Source organism: Lemur catta, chromosome 1, assembly GCF_020740605.2.
Source record: "Lemur catta isolate mLemCat1 chromosome 1, mLemCat1.pri, whole genome shotgun sequence".
Taxonomy (NCBI): Eukaryota; Metazoa; Chordata; class Mammalia; order Primates; family Lemuridae; genus Lemur; species Lemur catta.
In genome coordinates this window covers 7,254,133-7,271,251 of record NC_059128.1, presented here as the reverse complement: position 1 = coordinate 7,271,251, position 17,119 = coordinate 7,254,133, and positions in this window count along the sequence as shown.

Here is a 17,119-nt window from a genome sequence, read left to right as displayed (position 1 = left end):
ATCGGCATTTGTGTCCAGCAGTGATTCTTTCTTCCTGAAATGCTTTTGTGGATTCCCCAGAGAACTTCCCACGGGGGCCCCGAGGAATCCCATGTTGACAGTGACACCCCCTCTAGCACACGTTTAATGAGTCCACGCAGCCTTCCATTTACAGGGGGTCTCCCAGACGCTTCATGCTGGGATCCTCTCGCCGTTGTAGACATTCCTTGGGGCAGCCAAAGGGAACCTTTGAGCTTCCAGAAGAAACACTGACTCCCATGGCTCTCCCTGGCTTTCCTATGCCTCCCCCATTCCAGCCAGTCCCCCACATTTAGGCTTTCGTAGGTGAGAGTCAGACAGTGATCCTACGACTTCCATGACCCCCAAATCTAGGGAACACATGCCAGCCCCCACAATGGTTCCTTGGACACTTTCTTTAGTTGCTCAGGGTTATGGGAAAGCCACAGGCCAGCACCTCTGTCCTCTCTCCAATCTCCTTTCTAATGAGTCTTTGGGCCACCAGAGTGACTGAAGGGCTGGTGACGTGACGGTTGTGGAGACTTTCGAATGTGAGGGTGCCTGTCACTGTTTTTCTTGGCGTCAGTGCTCAGCTGAAAAGCAGACAACAGGAAATGTCCCGTATTCCACTGGCTGCAATGAGGATTGGATGAGAGAGGACGTGCTTTAAATGCCTGGCAACGACCCACACTCGGATGTCAGTGCGGTTCAGCCCTCAGTGTCACATGCTGCCAGGTGCCAGACGACCGGCACGAGCACCTCGCACACGGCGTGCGTCCCTGCTCCAGCAGCCCTGAGAAAGGGCCTGTCGTTACCCTTGTGACGCAGATGAGGACTTTAGGGTGTGGAGAGGCCCCACGACTGGTAAGAGGCCCAGGAGGGTGGGTGCGGAACAGGCTCTCACCTCTCTATAGGCCTCGAGATGCAAGGGGAGGGGGATCTCTGTCTGTGAAAGACGTTTCTATCCAAGCAAAACTTATTTCTGGAAATCCATTAGGTCCCATCTGAATCCACGCCCCTTTCCTGTCTCTTGCGAGTTCCTGCTGGTAGTGGCTCCCGCCCTCCTGAGGATGCTCACGCCATCCACCAACTGCCCTTCTGTAATCACACTTGGAGCCTCGTCGGTGTGGTCTGAGGTCCAAGTGCCCCAGATCAGTCCCAGCTTCTCCTCACCTTGAACTCGCTCCATCCTGGTGCTGACCCTGAATTGCTCTTTTGGGCTTTCCCAGCCGAGGTGTCTAGTCCATCTGGTCTACCAGCTCCCGCCGGTTCAGAGCAGCTGTTTCCTCCTGGTTTCTCTTGTTTAGGCTCCAGCCACTGCTCCTCACAGCATGACATTGGCACCTCTGACATGGCACTAGGGCTGTCCTTTCCTGGGGGTGAGACCCAGGGACCCCTGGGCTCCACATCCCCTCTGCAGCTTTGGCTCTGCAGTGCCCTTCCCACTCTAAATGCTGCACCACGAGCCTCCTGGGTCAGTCACCATCACAGCGCCCCTTCTTGTCTTATGTGTACCCCGCCTCTCCATGAATCACTTTGTCATTTGCCCCTTTTTCCCACCCCAGCCCACAGTGTGGGAGGTACGGTGATAAGAAGCTAGTCTGGTAGAACAGGTCCCTGCCCTCAGCCGCCGTATAGTCTAGCTAGGAGAGCGGAGGCCAAGGTCAAACGCACATCTGTTCCCAGGACGCAGCCCCTTTCTGTGCCTCACGTTTTCTACCCCTCCCGGGAGAGGCTGGACCACTTGATTAAAGGGGCTGTTCCCGCTTTAAAGATCTATGACTCTGGAATTGTGGCTTCCCTTAATGTTCCTGGAAAAGCAGACAAGTCCAATTTGAGATACTTGAATCTGATTAATGCAGGAACAGTTGACATTGGGAGGAAGGCACCCCCCCACACACACACAAACACACACACTTCTTCTGTTTCCCCTCCAGGCAGCTTTTATGTTTCTGGGCTTTTATCCCATTATCCAGCCTCACTTTATTGGTACCACCTGGAGAGGAGCACACTCCCCACCAGACCCGGGAGGCCGTGCAGAGAGTCAGCTCACCGCGAATCCTGAGCCTCTGCTCTCCGCTTCCGCACCTGGACCACGCCGCTCCCTCGCCCTGCCTCTCTGGGAAGGAAAATCTGCCACTGGCCGGATGTGAGGGCAGGAAGAGCTTGCTGAAGCCATTTGAAGACTCAATGCGCGTTCTGGGTGCTTCCTAGCCCAGTGGAGCCAGGTTGGGGTTCTCAAAATGACAGTATTTGGTCCAAAGAACAAAAAAAAAAAAAAAAAAAAAAAAACAACAACCCGGAGAGCACTGAAAGGAAGGGGGTGGGGGTGCGTGACTCAGTCCAGATGGTGGAGCCCAGCCTGCGGGCACCTGCTGAAGATGCTGGCCACTACCTGTGCTCTGCCCCATCTGATAAGAACCTCATGCCTTCTAGTCCTCAAATATGACATTCCCTCTCTCTTTCCTAGGATCTTTTTACAGCCCTTTTTACCTGAGACACACGTGGCCCCTCCTACCTTTGCCAACTCCAACATTTCCCCAGAGACCTTCTCCCCCAGGCCGTCTGTCCTGACCTCGCAGGCACGGGTCACCGCCACCAGCTCCACATCCCTGTGACACCCTAGTCCCAAGCGGGACACTGGGTCTACAGCACCGAAACTCAGCCGTGCATCTTGGCACATCCTACTGTCTGTGCAGGGGAGGAGGGCGGACAAGTGGACAAGCAGGTGAGGCACAGGGTGACAAGGGCAAGTCTAGAGAAGACCCAGGGAGCTATGGGAGCTCAGGGCAAGGGTGACTGACCCACGTATAGGGCAACAGGAATGGCTCCCCAGGGAAGAGGCCCGAAGGATGAGTATTAACAGAAGGAGGAAGGGACAGGAAAAGGTCTTCTAAGAAAAAGAGACAGCATGTGCAAAGCCCAGTGCGAAGAAACATGGTGCGGTGTTGAGAGGAGAGAGATTGTATCAGCCAGTTTTCACTGATTAACAAATGACCCCACCACTTAATGATGTAAAACAAAAACCATTTATTTGGCTCACAGTTTGTGGGTCAGTAATTTAAGATAGGGTCCAATTTGGAATGAGTAGTTCTGCTGATTTGGACCAGGCTTTGCTGGTCTTGGCTTGGCCTCCCTTGTAAGTCTGAAGACAGGTGCTGGGTCATCTGGAAACTGGCTACTGTCGGCTGGGGTGCTGCTGCTTTTATCATCCAGTGCATTATCCCAGGCCTTTCCCCTGGATGGTCGGGGTTGTAAACAAGAGATCAGAAGCCCATAAAGTTTCTTGAGGCCTGGACTCAAAACCTGCCCAGCACTAAGTTTTGCCACATTTTACTGGATGAAGCAAATAGCCCAGACTACAGGTGGGGGATATAGACTGTGTGTCTTGACGGGAGAAATTGCAGAGAATTCCGTTCCATGCAGAGTGGCCACTTTTTGAAATCTTCTGTGGGATTTAAGCCTGGAGAACAGATCTGAGGCCATATTGTGGGAGGGCTTCTGAATTATAGGAAAGTTTGGATTCTCCTTTAGGATAAAGGGAAAGACAATGCATATTTTTAATGAGTTATAGCATCAACATGCACACACTTTAGAAGTTGCTGCCTGGGTACTCTCGTTGGTATGAAATAGGCTACTACTTGCCTAACCAGAACCCAGAGGACCTATCTGCCCCCAGATTCTCAGGGCTGCTGTTTGCTGACCCTTGGTCTAATACAGTAGTAGGAGGCATGCAAAGAATTTAGTCAGTGCAAGCATCAGGATAGGCATAGAGATCCATAAAATAGAGTTAAGAGTCTAGAAATAAACTCTTACATTTGGGCTCAACTGATTTTTGACAAAGATATAAAGACCATCCAATGGGTAAAGAATAGTCTTTTTAACAAATAATGCCAGGACAATTGGCCACCCACATGCAAACGAATGAAGTTAGATCCCAGCCTCATGCTATACACAAAAATTAACTTGAAATGGATAGTAACGTGAATATGTAAGAGCTAAAATTCTAAAATACTTAGAAGAAAACATAGGTGTAAATCCTTATGATCATACATTAGGTAATGGTGCCTTAGATATGATATTGAAAGCACAAGTGACCAAAACTAAAAAAAAAAAAGACAAAATGGACATGATTAAAATTAAAGACTTTTGTGCCACAAAGTGGAAATTTAAAAAAGTAAAATGTTAACCCACAGAATGAAAGAAAATATTTGCTAAGAGATATTTGAAAATGTTTGAAAAAAGACTTACATCCACAATATATAAAGGACTTTTACAACTCAATAATAAAAAGAAAAATAGCCCAGTTAAAAAAAATAGGAAGAATATTTGAATAGACATTTCTCCAAAGAAAATATATAAATGGCCAATAAGCACAGAAAAGATGTGTAACATTTCTAGTCTTTAGGAAAATGCAAATGAAAACCGTAAGTACCACCTCACATTCATCAAGATGGCTAGAATTAAAAAGACAGACAGTAACAAGTGTTGGGGATATGGGGACGTTGTTGATATGAATGTAAAATGTCACAGCCACTTTGGGAAATAGTTTGGCAGTTTCTCAAAAAGTTAAACATAGAGTTACCATTACTCTGGAATTCCACTTCCACTTCTAGGTATTCTCAAGAGAAGTAAAAGTATATGTCAAAAAATAAAAAATAAACAAACAACTTATCCATGAGTGTTCATAACAGCATTATTCATAATAGCCAAAAAATGAAAACAAACCAAGTATCTATCATGTTATAAATGGGCAAATAAAATGTGCAATCATACAATGGAATAATATTTGGCAATAAAAAGTAGTGAAGTGTTGCTACACTCCATAATATGGATGAACTTTTTGAACTTTGAAGACATCATGCTCAGTGAAAGAAGCTGTACATTTTGTAATTCCATTTGTATGAAATGTCCAGAATTAGCAAAATTATAGGGATGGAAAGTAGATCAGTGGTTGTGTAGGGCTAGAGGTGGGAGCAGAGAAAAGGGAGAAATGTCCTAAAACTAGATTGTGGTGATGGTTGCACAAGCCTGTGAATATACTAAAAACATTAAATTGAATACTTTTAATGGGTGAATTGTTAATAAATCTGTTTTTTAAAAAAATATTAATTCCTAAATATAGACATATTTGAGAAATAGTAATAGAAGCAATGGAATAAGAAGGTGCTTTATCAAATATGGGAGAGGAGTTGAGAAAAAGGAAGAGAAAGTATTTGCAGAGGTGCCCAGGGCTCAGTCAAGGGGGTATGAAGGTTGATGGTGCCAGGTACATAGACCACAATGCTTGCCATAGATTATTTGCTTCCCTGCATCTGGGGTGACTCCCAGTGGCCAAAGTCATCATATGACCCATCTCATGTGAACAGGTCTCTTGAGTAACTCTTCTTCACGATCACATCAAAGAGAGATTCCCAGCATGTCTTGATCAGGTTGCTATGCACCTGCATGCAGGTTGCACACTGCACAACTCCAACTCTGTGGTCTCAGTCTCATTACAGTCCTATAAGGCCCCTGCAGATGCCTGCCTGGCCACTTGCTTTGGCCCTGGCTACACCCTTCTCCATCCATAGGCCACTCACTTATTTTGCCTATGCCTGATTTTCTGAGGTTGCTCATAATAGAGGAATTTCTCTCTGATCTAAACAAAAGAAAAAAAGTACCTGCTTTCTCTGAAGAACCGATCTGTTCTTAGCTGGTAAACTCTTTGAATATTTAATTGATCAGGTTTGCTTTGGCTATTGAGAAGGCCATGGGGGAAATTTGCAGTTTTCTTTTAGTAATTTTTCAAAAGTTTGGCCAGTGGTTCTCAAACCTTAGTGTAAATTACCTGGGAATTGAAGCATTAAAATATGCTGTTTGCATATTTGCCCTCTAATATGACCACTTAGGAGGTCTAGGGAGGAGTCAAGAATCTGCAATTTGGTCAGACTGCAGGTGATTCAGATACAGGGGTAAATAGGCAACGCAATCAGAGACGTCTATATGGCAAGCCCTTTATATTTTAATTCACCTTAGTTCATCCTAATTTTTTTTTCTTTGCCATTCTTCCTTCCCAGGCATGTATGTATGTTTATGTTTATTCATAATTTATTATTTTTATTTCAAATCAGCTTACTTTTTAAATAAAGGAAGTTATAAATTTATCAATTAATTAGTGGCTAAAATTTGGGTGGCATATTACAGTTTCAAAGTGCTCACACCAATATGATTTTCTTTCCTGTGACCTGCATAACAGCCCCCTGAATTCTGCACTGGTGTTCCCATTTAACACATTAAAAAAACAGGAGAGGCAGAGAAATAACTTACAGGAGCGAGCAAGTATTGGCTTAAAAAAATAAAACACCTGAAAGACTACATGTGTGGCGTTTACACTATGGGCATTAGTTTATGATGCTGCAGAGATAGGGTTACAGGCATTTGCAGAAATGGGTCAGGTTTCTATCTCAGAAGGGGAAACGATTGTTCTAAAAATTTGCCCAGGAGAAAAAGCAGCTGATCTCAGCTCTCGTTTCAGAGCTGAGATCAAAAACCCTCGAGCGGGTTGTTTGGGTGGCCTCTCGTGGTCCAGCTTCGTCTCAGCCCATCTCCGGCACCTGAAACCACACAAGTCACTCCCCGCCAGCCCAACCTGGGCTCTGAGCATGGGGCGGGGTGCCTCACCAGACACGAGGGTGATGAATGTTCACAGCCAACTGTGCACACTCTCCAGGCCCGCTGGAGCTGCAGAGCTCAGAGAGTCCAGATGGTGGGTGGAGGGGAAGGCAGGGCAGGCAGTGGCTAGACCTGGTGCCGGGGAGGTGTCCTGGGAAGCAGCAATGTCCAGTGGGAAAAGCTAGGCAGCCTTGGGTCCAAATTCCAGCTTTGTTTCTCACTGGCTGCGATACCTTATGCAATTTATTTCACATCTCTGGAGCTTTAGATAACTCACCTATAAAACAGGGTTTCTGATAGCCACACCTAAGGTTCGAGGGAGGAGTAAGCTTTATGTAAGCAAAGTGTGCAATGTGCCCTCGGGGAAGGGGGGTGGGGGGGTGGTCAGGCCTTGCAAAAAGTCAGATCATTTTCTTTCTCCTCCCTGTTTTTTTTTTTTTTTTAATTGCCCCATGGATGAGTGCGTGTGTTTCCTTCTGCTGCTGTCACAAGTTAGCACGAACTTAGAGGCTTAAAATAACACAATATATAGTCCAGAGTTTAGAACCCCCAAATCAAGGAGCCAAGAAGGTGATGTTCTTTCTGGAGGCTCCAGGGGAGAGTCTGTTTCCTTCCCTTTTCCACCTTCTAGAGGTCACACGCATTCCTTGACTCGTGGCCTCTTCATTTTCAAAATGCATTGCTCTATCCTTTTCTTCCGTGGTCACATCTGCTTCTCTGCCCCGTCCCTCCTGCCTCTTTCTTATAAGGACCCTTGCAATTACACTGGGCCCACCCAGATAATCCAGGTAATCTTCCATTTCAAGATCCTTAATTGAACAACATCAGTAAAATTCTCTTTTGCCAAGTAAGGTGACGTATTCACAAGTTCCAGGCATTAGAATGTGGACATCCAGCCTGTCACACTAGAAAGCAAGGTCATGCACATGCCACCATCACAACATGTCCTGGGACAAGGACTTGGATAAGAAGAGCGTGGTGGTAAATATAACATGTTTCCTGCAGTGATTTCAGCCACATCCAGGAGCGGTGCGGAGCCATAGGGCACTTTAAGAGCTTTCTGTGTCCTCATTGTGTTTCCTAAACTGTATCATGCTCAAGTCTTTTCCTTCCAGCACTAACCCATGAAAATCCCCTTGAGAACTCCACCACCATTTGCTCTTAAATCTCTGCCTAACCCCTCGAGTGATGACAGCTCCCAGGCTTCCTGAGGCCAGCTTTACCTGGGGGAAAACTCTTTCTAGATACACCAGAGATCACTCTGGAACTTCCTTTTGCGCTTTCATTCTGCCACTGGAGCCACAAAGAATGAAATCACAGCCCCTTCACCTTCAGAGATCATCTGCTCTTGCAGACAGTGAGTTATGGTGAAGGTTCGTCCTTGTTTACGCTCTGGTAAGGGTCTCTATCTCCACAGTAAATATTCTGATTTTCTTAACTATGTATATATGAAATAGTTTTAAATTCCCATTTCATCCTGGTTACTTTCCGATGAATATATTCAATTTTTAAGACTTTTCTAAAATTAAAAAAAATCTGATTCTGAAAATAATTTGCATTCACTTTTGAAATTTGGAGAAACAAAAAAGAAAATCAGTTACCAATAAATCCAGCACCCAATGAGAACCACTGAGTGTGTGTTTTTCCACTGCTGGGAGGGACCTGGATTCTGATCTAACTTCTCCCACGGACCATTGTGCGATCGTGGGCAAAGCCCCGTCTCCCCTCTAACTTTGCTCACTTCATTCACCTCTAAGGTGCTCACTTCAAGGTCCTCTGTTCTTCTTCCCCTCTACGTATCTATGAAAATCAGTTGTTTCAAGCATTCCTGGATTCTGGCTGTAAGAGTTTCACTTTTTATTTTTATTTTTGAAGAGTCTCACTTCCCAAGGCCCAACTTTAAAGGTAATTTATAGTTCATCCACGGGAATGTCAGCGGGTATCCTGAGGAGACAGCTGTTATCACAGCTCCCCAGTCCTGGGTCTCAGGGTCACCCCTTGGGCAGACCAATGCCCCAGCCCTTAGCACTGATGTCCCCAGTGGCCTTGGGGTTTATTTATTTTTTTTTATTTTTTTGAGACAGAGTCTCGCTGTGTTGCCTGGGCTAGAGTGAGTGCCATGGCGTCAGCCTTGCTCACAGCAACCTCAAACTCCTGGGCTTAAGCGATCCTACTGCCTCAGCCTCCCGAGTAGCTGGGATTACAGGCATGCACCACCATGCCCAGCTAATTTTTTCTATATATATATTTTAGTTGGCCAGATAATTTGTTTCTATTTTTAGTAGAGACGGGGTCTCGCTCTTGCTGAGGCTGGTCTCGAACTCCTGACCTCGAGCAATCCACCTGCCTCGGCCTCCCAGAGTGCTAGGATTACAGGCGTGAGCCACCGCGCCCGGCCGCCTTGGGGTTTATTTTATGCCTTGTGTCTATTGCTGTCTGACTGTGTTTCCCAGGAGCAGCTCTGTGTTTATTAGGCAGTTATGAGAAGGCATGTTTTCTAAGGAACAGAGAAGCCAGGGCAGAAATCTAGAGCTATGAGTGGCATGCAATGCCAATCTTTTATTAACAGTAAACAACTTGTTTTGGAGAAATTAGACTTTCCAAAGTCCTTTCATATATATCTCAATTTGAACCTTATAACAACCCGATTAGATTTTATTCTTACTTCTTGGAAAAGAAACTACACTTTTAAAGAGATTTAGAGAAGTAAATTTGAACTTTTTCAACCTCAACCCATAGTAAGATACATAATGCATCTTACTGCAATGCAATACGAACAGGAGTATGGACAGACAGACAGACTGGATGCAAACACAGACACATAGACAAATAGGGACAAGGATACACAGATACATTGCAAAGTGAAACAAAAAGTTGTATAAAGCATATTTATAGGTAGCTAGCTAGACTGTAGATACACTGAAACGCAAATGCTAGCTGCACTCAGCTGATTTCACGAACCACCAACACATCATGACCATAGTGTGAAGACGCTGGTGTTAGGGCCCTAACCTAAAGTGCGCAGCTGGTGTGCAGCAACCTAGAGTCCCCTGTCACCAGCCCAGGGCTCTTATAGACAAAACTGACATTCTGTACAGTAGGACTTTCCACTTCCCATTCACGTCTGTGGTCTAGGAGGAGATTGGCCTTGATGGGTGTGTGATGGGGCGGCCATTGACCCCAAGGACGTGGGGGCAGACAGGGTGTCGGGGAAAGAGCAGGGAGGCTGCGGTGCCACAGGCCACAGAGCTGGGCTCTAACCCTGAGAGGCAGGCTGGACCGCACTGGTCGCCACTTCCTGCAGAGCCTCTCGTGTGAAATGTCTGCCCTGCAGCGTGACTGAGAGAATTCAATATGTGGAGTGGTTTATATAAGGCTCTGACCAGTACCGGGAGCTCTGTCTGGATTTGGGGCACCTCAAACGTAGAAGCAAGAATTGGTTTGGGGCAGAGTGTTTGTTCCAACTGAAACCACACTGGTGACCTGGTTAGTCATGAATATGCAAGGCCAATTTCCACCAAAAGTTGTGTATGGAGGAAGACGAGATGCTACCTGGGGAAAATTCCAGAATCTGTGAAATGATCCAATACTTAATCTCCCCACTAGGGTATTTAAAGTCTGTTGAGTGAAGTGAAAGTCTACCTTCCCAGGGCTCTGAGGGCCATCTGGGGTCCAGCCGGGGCCTGGTTTTGGGGCACAGCTGGCTCTTCAGAGGGAGATGAACAGCATTGCCAAGCCAGGGCAGGCTGAGGAGGAAGGAGGAAGAACCCAGGGACTCCTTGTGGGGCGTGAGGCTCTGGGTGGGAGGAGCAGAGCTAACTCGCCACCACCTTCAAGGTACTTCCTCCTCGGGTGGTGAATTTCCTCTGTCCTTCCCACTCTCTCAGTGAGACCTGCAGCCATGACAGGTGTGGGGGGGAAGGACCAGAGCCCCGTGTGCATGTGTGCATGTGCGTGTGCATGTGTGCGTGTGCACCTGTGTGTGGTGAAATGGATGGGAGAAGGCCATGGAAATGCAGGGAAGTCACAAGAGAGCCAGAGGAGATGGTGGGGAAGGCCCGGCAGGAGGTCAGGAGGTCAGAGCATGAGAGGAGCAAACAGTCGGAATGTCTGAGCAGACTGAAGGCCAGTTCACAATGAATGCTGCAGCATGGCGGCTTAGGGTAGCATTGGATGTGAAAGGAAGATTGCTGAGGGACAGCTAGGGAAGTCAGCTGTGGCCCCATCCCACTGAGACCTGAGCATTGCTGTGTCCTGGGCATCCATTTAAGCTCCTGTGTGAGCCTGCAGGTTTGGTACAATTGTTATACTTATGTTGTAGCAAATAAAGGCACAGAGAATTAAGAAACTAGCCCAAGTTAGCAAGTGAAAGAAGGCAGAAATGAACCCAGACAATTTGTCTCAGTGGATTGTCATTGGAACAATGATGCCACGGCGCTGGCCTCTGCTCCAGGTTTCTGCCCGACTGCAGCTCGATGGGCAAATTGCAAAGACTCCAGTGGCTGGAGAGGTGCAAATACTCCTTTTAAAAAACTCACCACTTCCTTTTTCTTTTTAACTGAAACTTATTGCGGGACCACAAGCTGAGCGAGGGCAACGATGGAAACCCAGTGAAACTATTAATGAAAGTCCAGGTCCCATCCTTTATCTTCCTTCTGGGGTCCTACTGCCAGAAGGGCCAACCAAAACCGAGGGCACGAACATGCTGGGTGACCTCCCACATCCCAAATGCAAGATCAAGTGCTGTGGAGGAGGAGGAAAGCCACGTTCTTCATTAAAGCAAATACCATTAGACGTATGTTCCAGACAACAGACCGTTTTGACCCCAGCAACATTTGGACCACAATGCAAATTCATTTTCCTCCTCTGAGGGCAGAGGAAGCAGATAATTTTTTCTAGGACAGCAGCCACGATCATGAGTATGTATTCCTCAATAATACAATCTGTATTAATAAATATGCACATGTACATATACAATTACTAATTCAATAAATATTTTGGCAGACCTGCTGTGTTATGGGCAGTGTGTGCGTCTGTGTGTGTGCGTGTGTGTGTGTGTGTGTGTATGTTTGTGCATGCGCTTGTGCACAGGACATCCTTGTGACTTATTTCTCGCCATCTTTTTCTTGTTTAGGAACTGCCCACCTTAGATTCCAAAATCTTTATTGATATCCTGTGATCCACCTTGGTGGTAGAATGTCGCTCTGTGTCCTCTAGCTATTTTATTATTTAAATGTTGGTCTTCTAACCCCAAATAAACCAATCAAAGGTTTATCCAGGAAATTTAAGGGCAGAAACTGAGAAATGGGGTGTAGTTTGGTTGAGGAAGGCTAGAAGCGTGTAGGGACTTGTGAGGAAGTTTGGCTGAAATGGGGGCTGGCACATGTTCTTATCAAGTGGATCAGGAAAACTAAAGGAGAGACGGAGGGAGGGAAGGACAGGAGAGGAAGGGAGAGAGAGAAACAGGGAGGGGAAAGAGAGAACAGCCAAGAAGAAAGAGGTTGAAAACCTCCTATGTGAGGGTCCTTCTCTCCAGCCATTCCTGAGACCTGCTAGAATTCCTTTCTTAAGCTCCTCATCATCTTTGTGATAAATTTCCCCATTTGCTTCATTTAATTGAGTTATCGGTGCTACTTCACTGCTCCAACAGCCCCAATTGCGATATGGCAAGCCCTTATTGATCCCCAGCTGTATGCCATGGCTCATGCTGGGCGCTAAGAATGCCAGGACTCAGATCTTGCTCCCAAAGCTTCGCAGTCAAGAGGAAGTAACCTGCTCAGAGAGATTGGCTCAGCTCGTGGGAAAGGACATTCCACTGGAAGATCTCTAAGACAGGAGAATGAAATCTTTAGAGGGGCAAGGGTCTGGGGGCTCTTTCCAGAGATGGTGATACTTCCACTGTGTCTTAGAGCATGAGGATGAGCCGCTGCTACTTGGAAGAATCTGTGCAGACTTGGAAGTGTGCAATAGCAAGGCCTGAGTCACTGAGCAGGGTTTGGTTTGGCTGTATGGGAGGAATAATGGATTAGGAATTGGCCAGGCATGGCAGCTCCTGCCTGTAATCCTAGCACTCTGGGAGGCCAAAGCGGGAGGATTGTTTGAGGTCAGGAGTTCAAGACCAGCCTAAGAGCAGGAGTGAGACTTCGTCTCTACTAAAAATAGAAAAAATTAGCTGGGCATGATGGCGTGTGTCTGTAGTCCCAGCTACTCAGGAGGCTGAGGCAGGAGGATCACTCAAGCCCAGGAGTTTGAGGTTGCTGTGAGCTAGGCTGACTCTACGGTACTCTACTCCAGGCAATAGAGTGAGACTCTGTCTCAAAAAAAAAAAAAAAAAAAAAAAAAAAAAAAGGAATGGGTTAAGACAGGAAGAGAGGCTGAAAGGAAAGGTAGGGACAGAGCAGGACCTTGTAGACAAGTTTAAAGGGTGTGGACTTGACCCTGGTAGAGAGTGTTGAGTGGGTCCTATTATTGAAGCTGATAATGATGTTCCCAGTCCATAGCAGATATCCCTGGAGAAAAGGGAAGCACACAGTAGAACAGGATATATAACATTTTCTATTCCTCCAACTGGGATTATTTTTTGATTTGTATATTTTCTAGAAGATTCATCTGGAGAAACTTAATATAAACGTGCTGTTTTTTCTCCTGCATTTGAACACATTTTGATCAGCCCAAAGTCTTCAAATTGAATGATTTTCTGTATTTTTCAAGTAGGTAGAAACAGAAGAAAAAGTACTGGGTACAAAAATCCATACAAGATGGTGTAACAATGAATAAGTAATAACTAATAACAGCGGCAACAGCCATGGCTGGCCTTCAAGTGCCCCCCGTGTGCCAGAGACAGTGCCAGGTGCTGTGTTCGAGAGACAGATGGGGTAACATAACCAAATGATGGTGGTGGCAAGGGGAGGAGAGGACGGAGGCTGCCCAGACACACGTCCTGGCTCTGCCATTTGCTGACAATGTGGCCTTGCCTATGTCCATTGAATGGGGACAGTGATAATAATTTCCTCATAGGCTGTCAGGAGGATTCAATGCATGGCTTCAAGTTCAATGCCAAAACCCTGTTAGTGCTCAAAAAGTGTAAATTATTTGTTCCTTAAAATTAAGTAAAAGGAAGATGATTGATAGGAGAGGTAGAGAGAGAGAGAGATAGGCAAACACTGACACATCTAAGGATATATCTCTCAGCCATACTCCAATGCAGCTCAAATTCCATATATTTATTTCACTGCAAAATCCAGTATGTTTATGTGACATGATGCATCAGTTGTAGACCACCTGAGGGGAAAACCAAGAAATAGGAACGCTGATGATGGCTCTTTCTGACTGATGTTAAGTCTTAAAATTCTATGATTTACTCTCTATTCTTAGTGGATGCAGATGGCTTTGATAAAATGATTTGTTTTAATTTATTACCTCAATAAATATATATTGGAGAATACTTGGAAAACTAAAATTAATTTTAAAGTCTACTTTCCATGCTAATATTTTAGATACTTTCCTTCTCATTTCTTTTCATAATACATAGTCATTCCATAAAGACTTGTGAATCCCACACAAACACACACACACACACACACATATACACACACACACAATTTCGTACCTTTCAGTTCCATTTTTCATTGTTATATAATGATTTCAAAACTTCGTTTGACTTTTGCAACAATATTTCAAATACATGCTTATATGTCTTTATGTGGATGGTAAATAATTTATGTAACCATTCCTCTGCATTGGATACTTCTGTTGCTTCCAAATGATGATGAATTTGAATAGCTACATGTTAACACCATCAAGAATAGAAGAAAATTGTTCTTAAGCTGCCACATTGTATCAACAAACATGCAAGCAAATTCAGAGCTGGTGTCACCAACATGAACACTTTTATCATGTGGAGACAATTTGGGAGACAACCATGACACTATAGCAATCCTTGCTCTTGTCCTCTTAAAGGAGGAATGAGCCCAGGCTCCACAGCCAGACCTGTGCAGGGTCAGGATCCACCACTTTCTAGCTGTGCCCTTGAGCCCTTGCTTCATTCACCTCTCTGAGCACGATTTCTTGTCTATAAAAGGTGGATATCGTTGCATCCCTCACAAGGTGGCTGTGAGATACACCACATTTGTTCCGTACCTGTGCATCCTGAATCTCACATACATGGTACCCATCGTGGGAATCTTCATGGTATCTATGGGTCCAAACCTTCTATCTTCTGCAGAGAAAAAACTCTATGTAGGGATAGGAACGAGTCTCCTCTACAACTTTAGTGCCTAGTGCAATGACGGTCACATAACAGGCAATTGGTGAGCAGTTATTGAACAAATGACTAAGTCTCCCTCGATATGAAAACTTGGAAACATTTAGTAATCATTCAGTCTTCTCAGGAAACTATGTGATCTGCATTTTCTATGTCCCACACTACAGTCATGCATGTGACCAAACTTCAATTGCAGAATATTTTCCACTAGAATGTAATTGTATTTATGGAAATTGTAATGTATCTTCAGCATAACAAACCTCAGCTCCATTGTCCTGCGTGGAGTAAGCCTAGAGAACAATAGACTGTCTTAGTAGAAAGCTCCCCCACCCCTCTGCATACACTGCTACAAAATCACAAAGAAGGGGGGAAAGGGAGAGTAATTTTCTCAACAAAGCATCCCTACATGTGGGTGGTCAATGATGTTTACCTAAAATGGATTTGTGGCTGAAGAGAAAATTCTTATTTCCCGAAAGGTGAATCTCACTGAGGCTGATTACAGAAATAAGTTGTACAACTTGATGTAAGGGAGTGGCGGGGGGAAGGGGGAGGCGGGGAGGAAATTTTTTTTAATTCGTCCCTGCCCCGTGCAAACAAGAGCCAGGAAAGATTACATGTTTTCCTGTGACTCTGAGTTCTGCAGAGGCAGGAGACCATATCAATATTGAAATTGCAAATACTGGAACATTAGATTTGCTTTCTTCTCATAAAAAGCAGATTCTGTTGCCTTTTTCTCTTCTCTCTGCTGACAACGTGCATAAACAGTGGTCCAAGACGTGGCTCTCTGTGGATGCTGAGGGCCTTCCCATCGCCTCCTCTTCCTCAGCTTGGGGGTGGGGTGTGGGGGGGAAAGACTGTCAGCAAAGGTAAGAGCCAGGAGCATGGGCACCAGATTCCTGTTAATGCTTTCCCCACAAAGTTTTGAGCATTGAGGCAAAATCAACACCATCACTTTTTCCCCTCCCGAAAAATAATTGGATCTCCAAAGCTGCTTATGATCAGAAACCCTCTCCACAAGGAGCAGGGCGATTATCCTTTTCAACACATCCGTGACTCACATTGGGAACATGTGTGTCCCAACCTAGGTTCCCGCCAGCATCTGTGGGAGGCGTCTCTGGGATTCCCGAAGTGGGCTCTGCGGAGAGGCAGGATGGGGCACAGGCAGACATCACCTTCGTCTTGGCGGAGCCCTGGTTTCCTCGTCTGCAAACATCAACCACGTGACCCTCCTGGCTGCCTTGCTGTGAGCACACCAGGCAATCAGGCGGGACTGTGAGGGCCATTTTTCCAACAGCACAACTCTAAGTTGACTATTTCAGCCCAAGGAATTGGCAGATGTTATTGGTAAAGGCTGAGCCCATAGAGAACACTCTCTTGAGGTACAAGTTCGCCTTCTCATTAGGAATTGCTTAAGTAATTCACACAAAAGGGCAAGTCCACTCACAGTGGAGAATTGGTTGTCATTCTGTTTCTAAACATGTCTTTATTATTCAATCAGGGGACCTTGAGTCACATCCCAGCACTTTCTTGCTTAAGCTTCATCATGTCTCGAACTTTTTATTTGTTTACCTGTAAAAAGGAAATAGTGACCTTTGGAATCTAAATATACCATTTATGTGAAATTGCCAAGCACAATGCCGGGGCCATAGTAGGTGCTTAAGAAATAGCAAGGAAAGAGGAATCTGAACATTGACTAATCTAAACCTCCCTTCAGAGTACAGGGCTCTAGAGGGCAGAGACGTTCCTGGACATGGCGTCTCAGGAAAGGAGAGTAACAAAGGTCTTCCTTGATAGCCGCCTTTTAATGATGTTCTGGGTACTTTGCACACAGTAACTTAGTTAACCCTCTCAGCCACCCACCAAGGCAGGGTGTTATACTCCCACTAATGAGGAAACAAAATCAGAAAAGTTAGAAACTTGACCAAAGCCCTGGAGCTAAAGGAAGGGGGTAGAGCTGGGTTCAGAACTCAAGATTATCTGACTCCAAAGCCGTGTCGTCTACCTACCCGGGTGAACAAAGCAAGCACAGGACATCTCTTCACCTCCCCTTCGGGACCCAGCAGGAAAAAGACTAAGAATGAGTCAGATCTCCAGGCTGGAATCCTAACTTCACTGTTTACTGTCTCTGTGACTCAGTCCCTACCTATAAATTTGGGATAATGTCACCATTAGGCTGCATTGCCTCTTAGGTGTCAGATGCTGTTC